This window comes from Notechis scutatus, chromosome 10, assembly GCF_049901735.1.
Source record: "Notechis scutatus isolate UNSWTSFEM ecotype Mainland chromosome 10, rNotScu1.2, whole genome shotgun sequence".
Taxonomy (NCBI): Eukaryota; Metazoa; Chordata; class Lepidosauria; order Squamata; family Elapidae; genus Notechis; species Notechis scutatus.
The window spans coordinates 6,432,864-6,451,176 of NC_142018.1; positions in this window are offsets into that span (position 1 = coordinate 6,432,864).

Here is an 18,313-nt window from a genome sequence, read left to right on the forward strand (position 1 = left end):
CGACTGTTTGAAGTTAGAATGGCGCTGGGGAAAAAAACGACATGACCATTTTTCATGCAAATGTTGCTGCATCCCGGTGGTCATATGATTAAAATTCAGACACCTGGCATCTGACTCATATGCGACTCTTGTCTGATCCCAGAGTCACTTGATCCCCTTTTGCAACCTTCTTACACTCCAAGTCAACAGGGAAGCTAGATCCACTTAACAATGTGTTGTTGCTAAGCTTAACAACTGTAGCGATTCACTTAACGTGGCAAGAAAGGTTGTAAAATGAGGCAAAACTCATTTAAGCAATGTCTTGCTTAGCAATGGGACTCAACTGTGGTCGTAAGTCGGGGACTACCTGTATTATTATATTCCTGTAACAGTAAAGTAGCATTCCAATAATTCAAGGGGTGCCTGTTTTCTGACCAGGCCTACCTCATAGGGCTGACTGTAGTAGTAAGACCTCACTGCTGGAAGTTTTTTGTACCAATCTACTGTTAGTGGAAATTCTAACTCTTGTTAAAAACAAGAAACAAACTGGAAGCTTGAAAGCTACCTGAGAAAGGATTGCTCTCCCAACGCCTACCACTTCGGAGGCTGAATTGGCAACAGCCAGGCCTTGGATCTGTGCTATCTTAGTGGTGCAGATATCCAAAATATTAACATGAAAGTGGTGTGGAGAGCTGTGCTTGTGAGCAGCAGATTGCAAAATAACCATTCAAGGTTAGCAAAGAGATAAAGAGCATTGCATTGCGTCATGGCACATCAGCCTATTTACAAGCTTCCTCGGCAAGTGTGACGCTCGGACCACTTGGTTGTGTTAAAGTCTATTTCTCTATATAATGTTCCACAACTCTCGCTGTTTAGGGGAAGGTTCACATCGTTTTTCTGTTGCAGCTTCACCTGTCCACAGAATTAAGAAAGGTGAGAAGGAAACAGGTATTAAGAGGCTTGGATGCCAAAGGGAAGGCACCTTTTCCAGAATTGGCCTATTGCAGATGTGTGGGGAATGGCACTTAGGGATGGTCTTCCTGAAGCAGCTTTTTGCTCATGGCCTGGCTCATCGTGGACCTCCTTCATCGGAGGCTACCACCATTGAACGATCCCCCATTCTCTGCACTGGTTTTTGTCAATGGGGCTTTAAAGCAGAGCACAGCACCGCACCTCTGAATTGGCACATTCCCACGCGCTACCTGGCTTTCCCCTGAATCAGAGGTGGTATTGACCAGTTCTGCAGAACCAGTAGCAGAAATTTGGAGTAGTTCGGAGAACCGGCGAATCCCACCTCTGACTGGCCCCGCTAACCCCATCTCTTCTCTGCCTCCCATTGAGTTCCAGCTGATCGGCTGGGTCTCCTTTGGTTGCCCTGAACAGGAGAACAGAGCTGGAAAGCAGGTTAGTGGGGTTGGAAGGGAATGGGGATTTTGCAGTAACCTTCCCCTGCCACACCCACCAAGCCACGCCCACAAAACCGGTAATAAAACATGTTGGAATCCCACCACTGACCTGAATGATCTGGGCTCTCAACTGGTGGGGAATTAGCATGTGCCCCCCACCCCACCCCATCTCAAGTACCCAGAGTGATCGTTGAATTAGAAGCCCAGATGCAAAACTGGCATCATGCTGGTAGTTGGGAAGGCACTGGACAGAAGATGGTTGGCATCTGGCATCATGCTGGTAGTTGGGAAGGCACTGGACAGAAGATGTTTCAATCCCACCCGAAAGCAAAACAGAGGCAACATTGAAAGGGAAGTTGGCCGAGACCTTGACTGCAAGTATCCCCAGACATTCCTTTTATTCATTTAGCTATTATGATGATGATGATGATGATGTCCGGAGTGATTGATCTCATGATGCAACTCTCTATTGCCTTTAACAAGTTTACGTTCCTCACTTTGGAAAGCAAGAGGGAAGAAGACTCTAGTCCAGGGGTGTCCAACCTTGGCCATTTTAAGACTTGTGGACTTCAACTCCCAGAGTTCCTCAGCCAGCAAAGCTGGCTGAGGAACTCTGGGAGTTGAAGTCCCAAGTCTAAAGTGCCAAGACACCTGCTCAGTCCAGTGATCCCCAACCAGCATCAGCCGTACGCATGCTGGGCGCCGCCATCTTGATGAACGTGCTCCGGTGATCTCACGAGCTAAAAAGATGGCGGACCGTGAGCTTTCTGGAGAAATGGCTTTCACCGGAAAAGCTCAAGTGGCCGTCTTTTGATGAAAGGCTTCCGGTGAGCTTTACCGAAAAGCTCACGGAAGCACTTTCATAAAGATGGCGGCGCAGCAACCGCGCCCGGTAGGAGTTGTTCGCTGGACGGACCGGTCCGCGGAGGTTGGGGACCCTGCTCTAGTCTATGCATTTCAATTTTATGATTTATCCAGTCTAATGAAGCAGTTACTGTATATTTTATTATTCTTATTCCTCTTAGAAACTGCTTTGGCAGCACAGTTGAAAAGCAGGATAAAAAATTACAAATCAAGAGAAAAGGGGAGAGAGAGGAAGAGGGAGAGAGGGAGGGAGGGAGGGAGGGAGGGGGGAGAGAGAGAGAGAGAGAGAGAGAGAGAGAGAGAGAGAGAGAGAGAGAGAGAGAGAGAAATGTAAATGCTTTTCTTCTTCTTCAGAGGATGGATAATGTACAGGTACATTATCCATCTTCTCGACTTACGACCGCAGTTGAGTTGTGTTGTTACATAAGACCTGTGAGTTTTGCCCCTTTATCCAACCTTTCTTGCAGCAGCTGTTAAGCAGAATCATTGCAGTTGTTGAGTTAGGAAGAGGCTTCCCCACTGACTTTGCTTGTCCTAAGGTTTTCAAAAGGGGACCCCATGACCCTGGGACACGGCAAATGTCCTAAATATGAACCAGCTGCCAAGCATCTGAATTTGGATCACATGATCATGGGGATGCTGTGAAGGTTGTAACTGTGAAAAATGGTCATAAGTCATTTTTTTCAGTCCCATATGAACAAAATGACTTGTTGCAGGTCGAGGACTATGTGTTATAGTTTTCTGACATCCATTTTCCCTGCCCAGTGAGGCAGCCATTGTGATTTTTCTAAAAGTATCCCTCTCGAGTTAGATACAAGTACATAAGGTATTATTTATGTGCCAAGATATTTCTGTACTCCAGCTAGCACAGAATGAATGAATGAATGAAGTGGAAGGGTGGGGTGGTTGAGTAAATCAAGATTATACAACAAGCCTTGGATCAATGAACAGAATGAGGAATGTTTCTGCTTGTACGGAAGGAAGTGATTCAAAAGACAAGAGACCCAATGCTTTCAGCTTATATAATTGCACCAACTGCTTGAACATAATTTAATTCCTTATCTTATTAGAAGACTAAGTGCAATTCTATACTTCCGTGTCCAAAAAAAAGATTCCACTGTGTTTAGTGGAGCTTATTCGTGAATAGAGGCAATCCTTGACCTGCGACCAGAATTTCCTTTGGTATGCAATGTGGCTGTTAAGTGAGCTGCCTCCAATTTTTAGAATCTTTTTGGCATGGTTATTAAGCAAATCACTGCAGAGGTTAAGTGAGTCATGGGGCAGTTAAGCAAAATATCCAGATTTCCCCATTGATTCTGCTGGTCAGAAGTCGGCTGGGCAGGTTTCAAATGGGAATCACATGACCTCGGAATGCTGCACCCATTGCAAATACCTACCAGTTGCCAAGTGTCCAAATGTTGATTAAATGGGGATGCTGCGATGGTCATAAGTGCGAGGACTGGTCATGAGTCACTTTTTTCAGTCTTCCTATAACTTCAAACAATTGCTGTGTAAGTTGAAGATACCTGTATCTAGCCAAATATCCTCTGCTTAGGATTGGGGGCCAAAACATCAAAACTGCCAACGCATTGCTACCGGCTGTTCCCCAGGGTGGGCTGCTGGGGGTTTGCAGGGGTTCAGGAGAGGCCCCTAGCTAAAATTCTGTGCAGGTTGAAGAACCCCCAAATCCCACTCTTGGCTGGCCCCGCCCACCCCTCCCCTCCCAGGAGTTTTCACACAGCTTGTTTTGGATGCAGGTAAGGGCAGGGTGCGCACGGAGGCTCAGGGAGGGCGAAAAACGGGACTCCCAGAAGTTCAGGAAGGCCAGAAATGGCCCCGTTTCCAGCTTCCAGAGAGCCTCTGGAGCCCTGGGAGGGCAAAAATGCCCCCCCACCGTGGTGTAGGAGGCTGACTAGGCCACACACACCATGGCCACGCTCACCCAGCCACTGGGAAGAGAACCCTTTGCTAAAATTTTTGAAGCCCACCCGTGCCTGTTCCCGTGTAAGGCATCCAGAAAGTATCCATGATATCAATCACTCTGAGACATTCCTCTCCAATTGATTTATTTAGAAACAGATCTGGCATGTCAAAGGCAATTTCCCAAGTGAAATTATTTTTGCCCCGTTACACAGAATCCACCTTCTCTCCTCCTTTCTCTCCTCCCACTTCTACACTTCATAAATCACGAGAACCAATTAACTGCCACTGGAATTTCTTAATACGATATACAGAATAACCTTGAACTTTTCAACTCCTCCAACTCTCTTTAAAAAAAAAATGTGGCAGCTGAATTTTAAAAGCTGACATCCTGAGCCTTAAAGTTCCCCAGTTGGTATCAGCAGCAAAGCTGTGCCTGGAACACACAAACCCCAAGCAGAATTAAGGGGGAAAAAAGTATGCATGTGGTTCACTTATTTTGAGTTTCACTACAGAGTAGGTGGCCATTTCCCACGAAACGATATTCCTGATTTTCTGCCAAGGGTTCTTAATTTCAGCAGACTCAGGAAGGGATGTGGGAAAAATATTTTCTTCCTTGCTGATGTTTTTAAACAAAGGGGCTCTTGGGGGAATCTGATGCAATCCACATTATGGAATTCCTAGTCAAACCTTTGTTCTAAACTGTCTTTTAAAAAAAAAAAAAGCTCATGGAATTTAAGTGACTTTTCTCCACATCTCTCTCTCCACATCTCTTTATGTGGTGTTATACGGTGCCTTCTGGAAGAATTTCAGTGTTTCACGTGTTTTACTTCTCCACTATCTGCAAACATTTTTGTCTGTTTTCAATATTCAGGAAAAAGCTTTGGAAAGGAGCACAAGAAAGATATTGAGAGTAAAAAAGAAACAAGTTTAATACAGGTAGTTCTTGACTTACAACAGTTCATTTAGTGACTGTCTAAAGTTTTTTTTTCCATGCTTATAACCATTGTAGCATCCCCTTGGTCATGGGGTCAAAATTCAGAAGCCAGATTGGTTGAACGACTGCAATTGTGGCAAGAACAGTTGTGAAATGGGGCAAAACCCAATTAACAAATATCTCACTTAGCAACATAAATTTTGGGGTCAGTTGTGATCGTAAGTTGAGGACCACATGTAAATACCACAGTATTCAGTGCTTTAAAAATATATATTGGTTGTCATCTGCTGCTATTTTGAAATCCTTCTCCTTGTATAATTGTGGACTGTTTATTCCTTCAATAATCAGATAACCAAGGAGCGTATGGTTTGTCGGATGCTATTGTGCTGCTAGGTAGCCAATTGGAAGCACTAGCACTTATATACCACTTCACAGTGCTTTCCAGCCCTCTCTAAGCCGTTTACAGTATCAGCATATTGTCCCCAACAATTTTGAGTTCTCTTTTTACCAACCTCAGAAGGATGGAAGGCTGAATCAACCTGAGCCCATCAGGTTCGAACTGCTGGCAACGGACAGAGTCAGCCTGCAATGCTGCACTCTCACCACTGCACCACCACGGCTCTTGATCAATGGCATCACTGAAGATAAAGGAACATATCTCAAAGGGTAATGCAGTCAGTCCTTGACTTACGGCCATAATTGGGACCAGAATTTCTGTTGCTAAGCTGGGTGGTTGCTAAGTGAGTTGAGCCTGATCTTACAACGTTTTTGTCTCAGTGATTAAAGAGGTCCCTCCAGTTTCAAGTAAATTGTTGTTGTTGAGCAAATTCTGACTTTCTTTGGCGGAAGTTGGTTGGGAAGGTCACAGTGGCAACCAGCTGACTCCACGATGCTGCAGCCATCATAAATATATGCCAGTCACCAAACACCTGAATTCTGATCACGTGACTGTGGGGATGCTGAGGTGGTAGGAAGTGCAGACTAGTTGGAGGTAACTTTTTTCAGTGTCGTCATTGTAACTTTGAATGATTCCTAAACGGAATGGCGTTAAGTTGAGGACTACCTGTACCTCCAGACCAAATGAACTACAAATCAGTCAGCAGGAAGGGAAGTAGGCAGGCAGGCAGGCAGGGAAGGATTTGCTTTTCCATAGCTTTCTTGGCAATCCCAAAGGTGGTTTTTCAAAAGATAACTGGACTTTCTTTTTTTTTTTTTCTTTAAAAATGTTCCACTTCTCCAAGAAGCTTCTTCAGTTCAGTAGCGAAACATTTCTAAGGAAAAACAAGCCAAGAAAGTCCAGTTGCCTTTTGGAAAAGCACTTTTGGGATGGCCAGGACCTGGATGATGGAGAATCCGAATCTCCATAGACAACTTTCCCAGCAGTGTTCATGAGCAGCACCCATTTTTTCCAATTAAACCCTGATTTCTTCTTCCATAGGGATGTATCAACCTTACTGATATCTAGGCCTGAGCAAAAAAGTCAGTGAAGGTACTTTGAAAAGCATCTCATTAGAAATGAAACATATCTCCCTGTCCCTGGCTGAGTCCCCAAATGTGTGCCTAGGCAGCCCCGCTTGCTTCACGAGGGAAGGGCATGTAGATGTGCAAACAGCTGGGGACACCTGGGGACAGCTTGCAAGGCAGCCGTGCAACCCTAGCCAAGGACACGTCTGCTTTCATATGTTGAAGAGAAATGCTTTGTTAACGCTAACACACTTTTGCAAAGCAACCCTTTCCTATTAGGCATCGCACGGCCTAAAATCTAATATTTTCCTCCGAAGTATTGTTTTCATGAAATGGAGAAATGGGCTCTACAGTAGTACAAGGCTAAAAAAAAAAAAAGAATTAAAATGATCATGAGCATCTTTTTGAAAAAAAGTGGCTCTTTTCATGTCAAAGGGCAAAGGAAGGCAGGAAGAGAAAATCAACAGGAATGTTCTCTTAGAAATTGTGGGAAAGAGGTTCATTGAGAAAATAACTCAATGAAATGAATTGCTGGTCAGCTGAAAGCAGGGAGCCTCCTTCTGTGTATAAGGTGGAATTCCCTGATGGGATTCACAGCTACAAGATAATTAGTTTAGGGGGTGTTAAAAGGGAATTAGGTGAAGCCATGAAAGAGAGCCGTGAGGCGTAGACAGCTAATAGCTAAATGAAAGCCAAGGCTCAGTAGAGGTGGCCAATTAGTTGCTGAGAGGCAAACAGACAGTGATCATAGCTGCCAAATGTTTTGTTGATCTCTTGTGATCTCTTGGAAGCAACTGGAGAGACAGTCCAGGAAACAAGTTAGGGGGACTCCTCGACTTTCTATCACAATTGAGTCCAGATTTTTTGTGGCTAAGTGAGACATTTTACGACCTTTCTTGCCACAGTTGTTAAGTGAATCACTGACATTGTTAAGTTACTAACACAGTTGTTGAGTGAATCCAGCTTTCCCCATTGACTTTGCTTGTCAGAAGGTCGCAAAAGGGATCATGTGACCTTGGGACAAGCGTCTGAATGTTGATCACGTGAGGCTGCAATCATCATAAGTATGAAAAACAGTCATAAGCCACTTTTTTTTTTAGTACCGTTGTAACTTCAAATGGTCATTAAATGAACTGTTGTAAGTCAAGGGTTACCTGTACTGAATATTGAGTTAATCCTACAGGGATCTTTTGAGATTCCTATATTTACACCAGTAACATCTCTGCAATTTCGTGGTCTAAATATCCTTCCAACATTCTTTTAATACCATTTTAACCCTGATCCGGTTAAAGTTAATTGGGGTAAATCTCATCAAAGCAATTAAACTTAGCTTTACTTGCAAGAAAATTGTTCGGTTGAAGTGGAATATGTCTTCAAAATAAACTTTGGATAGAGTGGGTTTGATATAAAAGATGTCTCCCTTCTGTGTTTTTTTCTTTTGACGCCAGATTCTTGTTTTTCAAAGTTTGCAGTCGTTCAGCTTTACTTTGATGTGATGCTATGCAAGCAAAGTCATTCTGACACGCAGGCCAAGGGTACGTCTTGTTTCAAAAACCTGACGGCTCTTTCAAAGTCTTTTCATAGGTTTTTAGTAGACTAACCTGTTGCTCTGATTGCCAGTGTGCCAGAAGAAAGGTTAAAAAGTTCCAGAGATACAGCAGATTATTTTGTTTTTCTCCAAAATTCCTTTGAACTCAGTTTCATGTCACCAGTTGTAAAGACTGCCGAAGGTCTTCTGTAGATGTTTGCATGGACAGCCTGCGTTCTGCAGTGCAGTGGCTGACAGACAGTAGATTTTGGAGTGAGAAGGGTATACAGGTAGCCCTCGACTGACAACAATTCATTTAGTTACTGTTCAAAGTTACAATGGCTTTGAAAAATGTGATTTACCACTGTTTTTCAGTTACGAGCTTTGCAACACCCCCATGGTCATGTGATCAAAACTCAGGTGCTTGGCAGCTGATTCCTATTTATGACTGTTGCTGTGTCCCAAGACCTTTTGCAACTTTCTGATGAACAAAGTCAATGGGGAAGCCAGATTATCTTCCCAAAGAATATTTAATCTGAAGGAAGTGGAGAAAGCGCTAAACACCTGCCAAACAAACTATGGGCTTCCACAGAAAAGATTTTCAACAGTTGCCAGGTTTGGTACCTGAAGCCTGTGCTGGATCCGCCACGAGACACAAAACATTTTCAACACAGTCCTTTGGGACAACCATGACCTGGATGATTGAGAATCTCCACTTTGACCTCTTAGTTCTTCAAACTGGGATTAGGGGAAAGGCGTAAAGGCAGCCAGTGCGTTTCTCCCTGGCATTGATAAGCTGAGTTGGATGAAGCAGTTATATCCTCAGAAGCTAAAGAACCACCTTCGGTCACCTGAGGATCTAGAAGCCTCCCGCATCAGTTGAGGGGGTTCTGAAATTGCCTTTACCATCTAAAATGAAATGGGTTATGACCAGGAAGGCTTTCATTTTTTTCAACTGTGGCACACCATTCATGGAATCCCTTCCACCTGGCACAAACTGGAACTCGTGGAGGCAGATGCATTTTTTATATGCCCAACCCCATCCCGTTCTAAGCAGGACAGCATGTTCTACGAACTTCCTTCAATTATTTGATGAATTGATATCCAAGTTCTGTTTGCTTGACTTTTTAAACTGAATTTCTACATTGTTTCTGCACCACTTTTACATTTTAGCTCACTCTTTGATGTCCAATGGCTCAGTTTTGAAGGCTGAGGTAATGGACAGTCAGGTAGACCATAATGCAAAATGTGAGGGAAGACCCATGTTTTACACAGTTCTATCTTTCCACCAAAATGGATTTTTTCCCCTGATTTTTATTCTTTCTCTGTTTTAAAATCAGTTTTAGAACTACACTATAAATTATACTTCGGAAATTCAGATAAAGCAACAATCCATCTTTCCTGATAAATGTAAATTTATAAGCAACAGGCAAAGGTGGAATTCTATGTACTTTTTATTTATCATTTTCAGAAATAGATGCAAATTCGCCCAAGTCCCAAGATTGGATTTATCCTCTCTCCAGCATCTTCCTGACTTGTTCCTTGCTTATTCCGAAGTTACTTCTTTTGCACAAAAATGCTATGAGCTACCTTTTATAAGTTTTTTTTTTAAAGGTTTACACCCTCGGTTTATGAGAAGAGAAACTTTGACTTAACACAGATGCAGTTCTTTGAGTTTTCAGAGTTTCAACTAATTTCATAGCAAACTTTTAAAAAAGTTTTCTTTTAAGTAAATTGTTACAGCAGTAAAATGTTATAGTGGGAAGAAAAATGTTTTTAGTATACTGAAGGAACAAGGGGAACTGTGCATCATCCAATATTTACAGTAACTGCAGCTTGAGATTCTGTTGTCAGGGACAACATTTATTTACTCTTGTTAATCATTTATTATCAAGATTTACTTTCCACCCAATTTTTAACAAGAATGTAGACTAGAAGATGAGTAATGATTACAGTAATCAAATAATTAGATTCAGACTATTTTATACTTAAAGTAGATTCTTTGCAGCCAGTTGGAATAATGCAAGTTCAGGTATCATTGATATCTTATTGTACCTGGAGTAAACCCACAATAATTACATTTAATTTAAAAAAATGTTTATGATGGAAAAACATGTCCTGAATTACCTATCTGCAATTCTTTTATTATGGGCAGTTCACAATTGTTGTGAACAAAACAATTGTTTGTATTGTTCTTGATTGAGATATGTGTGAATTAGCTACTCTTCTCCAACAATGGGATTTGTGTAATCAACCTGATGTTCAGGAATACAGATTTTGGCTCCAATGTTATTGTTGTTGTTATTGGAATATTTTCTAACAACTATATCTGAAAAATTAAAGAAAGCATCTGGGGGGTATAACTCTGAAGTTTTAAAAACATTTTAGCAGCAGGATTTAATGTGGAAATAATTGGAAAAGTCATACTGCCACATCAATTTCTATGTTATATTCTTCTCAATGTAATAAATCAAAATAGTAAAGACAAGAAATGTTGCCTAGACTTTGATTTTCAAACCTCTGGAATCCTTGGTTCAACATGTCTCAAAGTACTGAGACAACCGAATAAAGGGTTGTACATATCAGAACAACCAGACACAAGAACAGTTTTTCCCCTGAAAGCCATCACTCTGCTAAACAAGTAATCACTCTGCTAAACAAGTAATTCCCTCAACACTGTTCAACTATTACAAAGTCTGCACTACTATTACTGTTAATCTTCTCATCACTCCTTATCACCCATCCCCTCCCACTTGTGACTGTATGACTGTCACTTGTATCCTTACAATTTATATTGACTGTTTCCTAGTATGATTTGATTGCTTATTGTACCCTATGAGTATCATTAAGTGTTGTACCTATGGTTCTTGATACTTGATGAATGTATCTTTTCTTTTATGTATACAGACAGTATTTGCACCAAGACAAATTCCTTGTGTGTCCAATCACACTTGGCCAATAAAGAATTCTATTCTATTCTCAAGGGTTGTACTAAACCTTTTCCTATCATTTATAACACAGTGACTTTCTTTGTACATCATGCCATGTTTCGTTCCCCAGTCCTATAACATGTTTAAATCAATGGGCTCTTCCTGACAATGACTTCCCTCCGCCTGTTAGATTGAATGCCTGCTCAATGGACACATAGCGATGCTGGGAGGCTGCAGATTTCCCTGCCATTTTGGAAAAAATCAACTGCAATTTTAGTTTCCTTCCTCACAAAATGCATGTGAAATGCCAATTGATTTTTGTCCTACTTCTTTCTCAGGGTTCTGCTCATTTTTCAACCTGCTGCACCCTTGTTATGAAAAGATGGGGGCTATGATTGCATGAGGGAAGCCTCATCTGAAAAAACAAGGTTGGTTTTCTTACATTGGGTGATTGTAATCACAATTGCACTTTTTTACTTTCTCCATGGTATCTTCAGTGGAAGAAAGTGCCAGGATTATTTTGGTAGTTTGAGTAGCTGTTACTTGAAAAATGTAAGTCCTTGACTTATAAGCACACCTGAGCACAAATTTTCTGTTGTTAAGTGAGACATTTGTTATGTGAGCTTTGCCACATTTTATGACCTTTCTTGCCACAGTTGTTAATTGAATCATTGCAATTGATAAGCTAGTAACTTGGCTGTTAAGAGAATCAGTCCTATCTTCTGGTGTAAATTTACACCACATTCTAGTACAACAAACCGCTCTTCTATACAAACTTACAGCCCATATAATTGACCGTGTTAAGGCACTATCACCCAGTTGAGTATGGAAAAAGCCTGAGCTATTGATACGATCATGACTAAATAGCCTGAATACCTATAGTCTGTTTTAACCTCTTATCCCAAAGGTACTTTGCCAAAAGGCAGCTGGACTTCCTTGGTTTTTCCTTGAAAACATTTTGCTTCTCATCCAAAAAACTTCTTCAGTTCGGAACTGAATTGAACAGATTGTAAGTTATTCAGGCTATTTAATCATGATCGTATCTATAGCTCAAGCTTTTTCTGTACTAAACTGGATGATGGGCCTTAACACTGTTATAGCTGTTATCTTACAGCTGTAAGTTTGTATGGAGGAGTTGCTTGTTGTACTAGAATGTGGATAGTCTTGGTGTAAATTTTCACCAGAAGACAGAATTGATTATCTTTCCAAAGAATATTTAATCTGAAGGAGGTGGAGAAAGTGCTAAACATCTGCCAAACAAACAATGAACTTCCACAGAAAAGATAGAACAGTTGCCAGGTTTGGTACCTGAAGCCTGTGCCAGATCTGCCATACTCAGCCCATTAGACATTCAGGTTGACTCACAAAATTGGACTGCAGGAGTCTGTTCTATGCAGGAACATTCCAGACTTGAAACTCTAGACCTAGAAAACCTAGAACTACGCCGCCTCCGGTCCGATCTAAATATAGTATATAAAATCATACATTGCAATGTTCTACCTGCAAATGAATAGTTCAGCTTCAACCATAACAACACAAGAGCACACAATAGATACAAACTCAAGGTTAATCGCACCAAACTTGATTGCAGGAAATACGACTTCAGCAACAGAGGGGTCAATGCCTGGAATACCTGACTCTGTGGTTTCTTCCCCAAACCCCAAAAACTTTAACCTTAGACTGTCGACTATTGACCTCACCCCCTTCCTAAGAGGCCTGTAGGGGGCGTGCATAAGCGCACCAATCGTGCCTACCGTCCCTGTCCTATTGTTTTTTATTTTTCTTGTATCTATCTATCTCATGTATTCAAAACTACATTTATTCTTATACCTGTATCTTGTAAGCGATTGACAAATCAAATAAATACTGAATAAATAAATACTAAAATTTCTTAACAGATGGAATGCTCACAAATGTTTCAACCTACCACCAATCCAGTCAAAAGCTTCAGGGCTGCCAATAGCCAGTGCTGCAAATCTTTCAGCATTTTAAATTAGCGGTTGCGTCGAGTCCTTGGTGCTCTGAGCTTGGCTGTTTTCTTGTAGACATTTCACCACCCAACTAGGTAATATCATCAGTGCTAGAAAGGAGTAGGGTTCCAGCCGTGAGGATGTTGCTAGCTGGGTAAAGAAATGTCTGCAAGAAAACCACCACGCTCAGAGAGAACATTTCCACAGTTCAACCCTGAGCTATATACATATTCCCTTCTATTGATATTAGCAACTCTTTTCCGACTTCTAAGATAAATGTTTAAATGACCAGTTTCAATAACTCAGCTTTGCTAAAACCAAGTCAGTCCCCTCCATAATTGCAACAACCCAATAGTCTTGGCTACTATTGCACCTATATTCTTCTTGTTACAGTACTGTAGTTCCTAATCCGGATAGATGGTAGAACTATGGAGAAACTTCTTATGATGGAATTAAGGAGAAACTTCCTAATAGTGAGACCAATTAATTGGTGGAACAGCTTGCCTTCAAAAGTTGTGGGTACTTTATCCCTGTAGGTTTTTAAGAAGGGATTGGAAAGTTGCCAAGGTTGGAGACCCCTGGATAGGGTCTCCTGCTTGAGCAGGGGGTTGGACTAGAAGACCTCCAAGGTCCCTTCCAGCTCTATCCTGATTGAGAATTGAATTGAATTGAGAAATCTGTCTTCAGCTGGCTGTCCAGAGCCCTCCCATGTTAGTTACCCTTTGACTGTACATCCTGTCCTAGTACAAATTTCACCAAAGTATAAAGAGAAACTCTGCAGGCCTGTTTATCTTTGTAGTATGTGTGCGGGAACTGAACGCCTATCCCCCTCTATACCAGCTTACAAAACAAACTTCCTGCTGGCCACACGGATGAGAGTACATTGAGGCTGGCTGTGGGCCAATGGAGCATGTTCATTTATGCAATGCAGAATGAAGAGTGATGACTCAGAGGGCCTGTAAGAAACAACTTTTCATCTGAGCCACTCCCGAAGTTACTATATGTAGGTGAGCTCTGCCCAGGACTACAAGGTGTACTCACAGAGTAATCGTAAGAGTGAAATGTGTAAACAACTTCAGAGCATCTGGTGGATTTCTCTTTCTGAACATTTGGCACATGCCGGACTTTCGATGCACGGGCATTCTGTGTCCTTCATGCGCAGGCAAACAGCATGTGGTGCTCTTTGGGAAATGGCCCACAATAAATAGTTTGTGTTGACAGTGAGAGGCACCAGGATTATGATTTCGTTCAGTTCATTTGTTTTAACTGTTCTAAATTAGGAACTTTATCTTTGGTTTATTGATCCAGGAAGGAAATCCTGTGGTTTATATTTCAGGTGAACTTTAACGTTTCCATAAAGTTTCCGTCATGCTTATGTGACACCTACAATCCCATTACAAAGGGCTGCTATCAAATATAAGGAAGGAGGGAGTGAAGCAAATATTACCAACAGGAAGAAAAGCGAGTGAGAAGCCTTGCTCTTTAGATTCAGGGGAAAGGGCTTTTTTCCCCGTTCATCCTCATAAACCTCTCTTTTATTACAGTGTCATTGGGGTTGGTCTTCTAGTTTTGCATTACAAGATTTTTTCTATTTATCTTATTTCAGATTTGGTTGCATCCTTAATTCTTTTCCATGCTTGTTCCATATGACATTGGCACAAAGTTGGAACATTCCCATAATTTCTCAGGTTTTCCTAAATAGATTTCTTTTAGTCTGTTGTTTTCTAACTGTCTTCACTTTGCATTCAGATACAACTCTTTTCACCTGTTACTGGATTATGTTCTTTAATTTTTCCTAGATCTTTCTGGCTTTTGCCATTTTCTTTTTCCTCCTGGCTATTTTTATGGCCTTGATATCGTATGTTGTTGCCTACTGGCACCGTTATATATTTGCTGGCTTCCAGTTTTACGCTTTGATATGGCCAAAGGACTAAATGAATAAAAATTGTATTCCGTTCTGTTCTAATCTATTGTAGTCCATCCCATTTTACAGTCATTTAACTTCTTGCCACAATTCCTTGGGCTCCTGTCCACTAGGTGCAGGCCTTTGTTTCTCAATTTCACATACTTCAAGAATGGATTCCAGGTTGCATCTAATTGGGATTGCGTCTTTTCTAGTCTTTTTCAGTCTGATGTTTATTTCTGTGATTAAAAACTGATGGACCGAATCAGTCATTACAATGGTACATACTTGCATTCATGGTGGACTTGTCCTGAGATAAAGAAATATTGGTTAAAATGAAAACGTGGCTAGAAGAAATTATAGAGCGTGGGCTGGAGTGGAAACCGGAATTATTTTTGATGGGAATGATCAAAGGGGACTACCCCGCTAAAGTAAAATATCTGACCATCCATTTATTAACAGCAGTATGTATTTCACTAGTACAATATTGGAAAAACCCAAATGTACCACCGATACAGGTTGTCATTCAGGAAACATATGAGTGTGCCCAATTGGACAGGCTTACACTTAAAATTAATGGGAAGGATACAGATTATTACCTGATATGGGATAAATGGTATAAATGGGTAGACAATAAAAGGGGAAACATATAAATGAACCTAAGATACAAAGTATATCCAGCGGTTATAATATATTAAGTACATAAAAACAAAGGTTTTAAATCTTCTTTTCTCTATTACTACTATTATTATTATTACCCATTTATAATATTTTTTGTGTTTATTAGTTAAAAAACATGAATGTATTCGTAATAGAATACCGTATTTGCCGGCGTATAAGACGACTGGGCGTATAAGACGAGCCCCCAACATTTCCACTCAAAATATAGTTTTTGTTATATACTCGCAGTATAAGACGACCCCCCACTTGAGGCATGCTTTTCAAGGCAAAAAAGTCGTCTCATACGCCGGCAAATACGGTAAGTTGTAACACTTGGGGTATTCTGGATATAATTCTTGATTGACACCCCCAACCCCTTTCCCCCAAACTTACAAAGCCACCAAAATGCGTTAGAGAGGCAGCTTCGCCTTTCTCAGGCTGGCACTCAATTCCTCTCCCTTTGTGACAGCCCCGCGTGCGTGCCATCGGGACTCCAAGGGTGGGGGATGGACAGCTGCCAACTCTCTCTCTCTCTCTCTCTCTCTCTCTGTGTGTGTGTGTGTGTGTGTGGTGTGGAGGGTAATTCCGGCTATCTCTGGCCTCCGCTCGGTTTTAAAGTCGCGCCCTCCAGATTGGCCTCCGCAAGCGCCCGAGCCGGGCGGAGGGTGGGTGGGTGGGTGGGAGGAGGAGGAAGAGACTTCGGCTGGGCTTGAAGGGGCTTCGCAAGTTGCGGAGCTCCGCCCCGTCGCTCTTGCACCGGTGACAATGTATTTGCGTATAAGACGACCCCCCACTTGGAGGCATGTTTTTAGGGCAAAAAGTCGCCTTATACGCCGGCAAATACTGTAGTTATAAACCAACATGAAAATAAATGGAGTATATTGTGAATTATTTAGTGCTTAGGATGTGATAATGAGTGAAGATGTGACTAGTACTAGCCAATAATGATTTTAAGGACTTACCAAATTCGACAACAAATGTAAAAAATTATGTGTTATTATTGTTTCTGTATTTTTGAAATTGTACGTTTTTAGATTTGTGAATAAAGTTGTTTTTAAAATTAAAAAATAATAATTTAACAACAACAATTGGGACCAGCAACTTGGTCATTAAGTGAAATGGTGGCTAAGTGAAACTGCTGCCAGGGCTCCAACAAATCCCCCTCATTCAAAGCACTGCATCTGCTTATCATCTGACTTCACCTTCCCTGTTTTACAGAACTGTGAAGGTCACAAATGTGAAGATTGATTGCAATTACTGTTTCATCGCTGTCATCGTTACAGTTGCTAAACCAGGGCTACCTGTAAATGTGTGAATAGAGACCATTTTATTTTTGTTTATTCTAATTTATAGAAGGAGCAAGGCCAGATAGATTCTTTCACATCACTTGCTATTGTCTATGCTTTCCACAACATGGATTTATTTACTCACATTGGTACATCATTATACCATCGTTACTTCGCTTTCAATGGAAATTATTCCATGAACAACAAAAAAAAACACCAAACCATTTTAAATTAGATCACCTCTTTTGTTATAGAGATGGGGAACTTTGGAATTTGCATGAAGTGTTCTTTCCACACATGTCCTAAAGTTAAACCCTCCTAATTTTGGAGCTCCTGTTTGGAAAAAGGACTGAACACCTTTTCCAAAATATCTTGCCTAATAAAATAAAATGTATTAATAGGAAATGGATAGATTTTGTAGAAGTCAATTGGTTGAATCCTGCTTAATATTCTGAATTATAGCAAAGTTCAGTGAATTTACAGACTGTGTAATCCCTGGGTCTGCAAACAGGAAATGCTAATCAAGCAGTTATTTTCCTATAGGTAAAAAAAAGTGTCATGGCAACTGTCAAAACAAGTCAGTGGATTAAGAAGAAAGAGCAAGTAAACAAATGTTTTCTGGGAATGTTTTCCACATTGCCTTCAGCAAAAAATTCTGAGTTCAAAAACCTGAATACAGTAAGTCCTAAGAGGAGATAAAGCAAAATCAACCTTATCCTTAAAAAGGCTTGGGTCTTTCATAAACTATCAGGATGCTGTACTAATTTAATAGTACATTTTCAGAATATTGCTAATATTAGTTTGGAGCCCATCCATTCCATTTTGTCAATGCAACTACATTACGACTGCAGCTATTATTACTGCAATGTCATAATAACTTTGTGTGATCTGCTTCTACATTTGTTTGTAATACAACGAATATATTAAATGCATCCATGGAGAAAAATACATCTGCATTTGGGATTTTTTAAACGATACATTAAAATAAGAAATTGCAAATAGTTGTAATTGAATTATGGGAAATTATGACAATTGGGAGAAATGTGAATGCTTTTGCAACACCTAAACAATTCAGGAATGTACATCCTTCATATCTGGCCAAAGAAAGTATGCTGATAGGGAAACGTGAAATAGAAAGGGTATGTGAGTAGCAAAACAGCATTCCACTGTTCTCAAATAGGACATCACATCCTTGATGTTTTGTACACAGATGACTGTTGGACTTCTAAAAATTTTGCAATCTTACACATTTTTTAATAGGGCAAATCTAACTGAATTTAATAAAACTTCCTTCCGAGTAAGTATGCTTAAAATACCGATACAATAGACTTATACTACATAGACAATAGCAAGTATGGACTAGAATTGGAATTTAAGTAATGTAAACATCTGTCATCTTGATTGTCAAGAGTGACCTCTGAATAAGATTAAACTCGGTAAGAAGCAATGTTTATGTTCCTTCATGA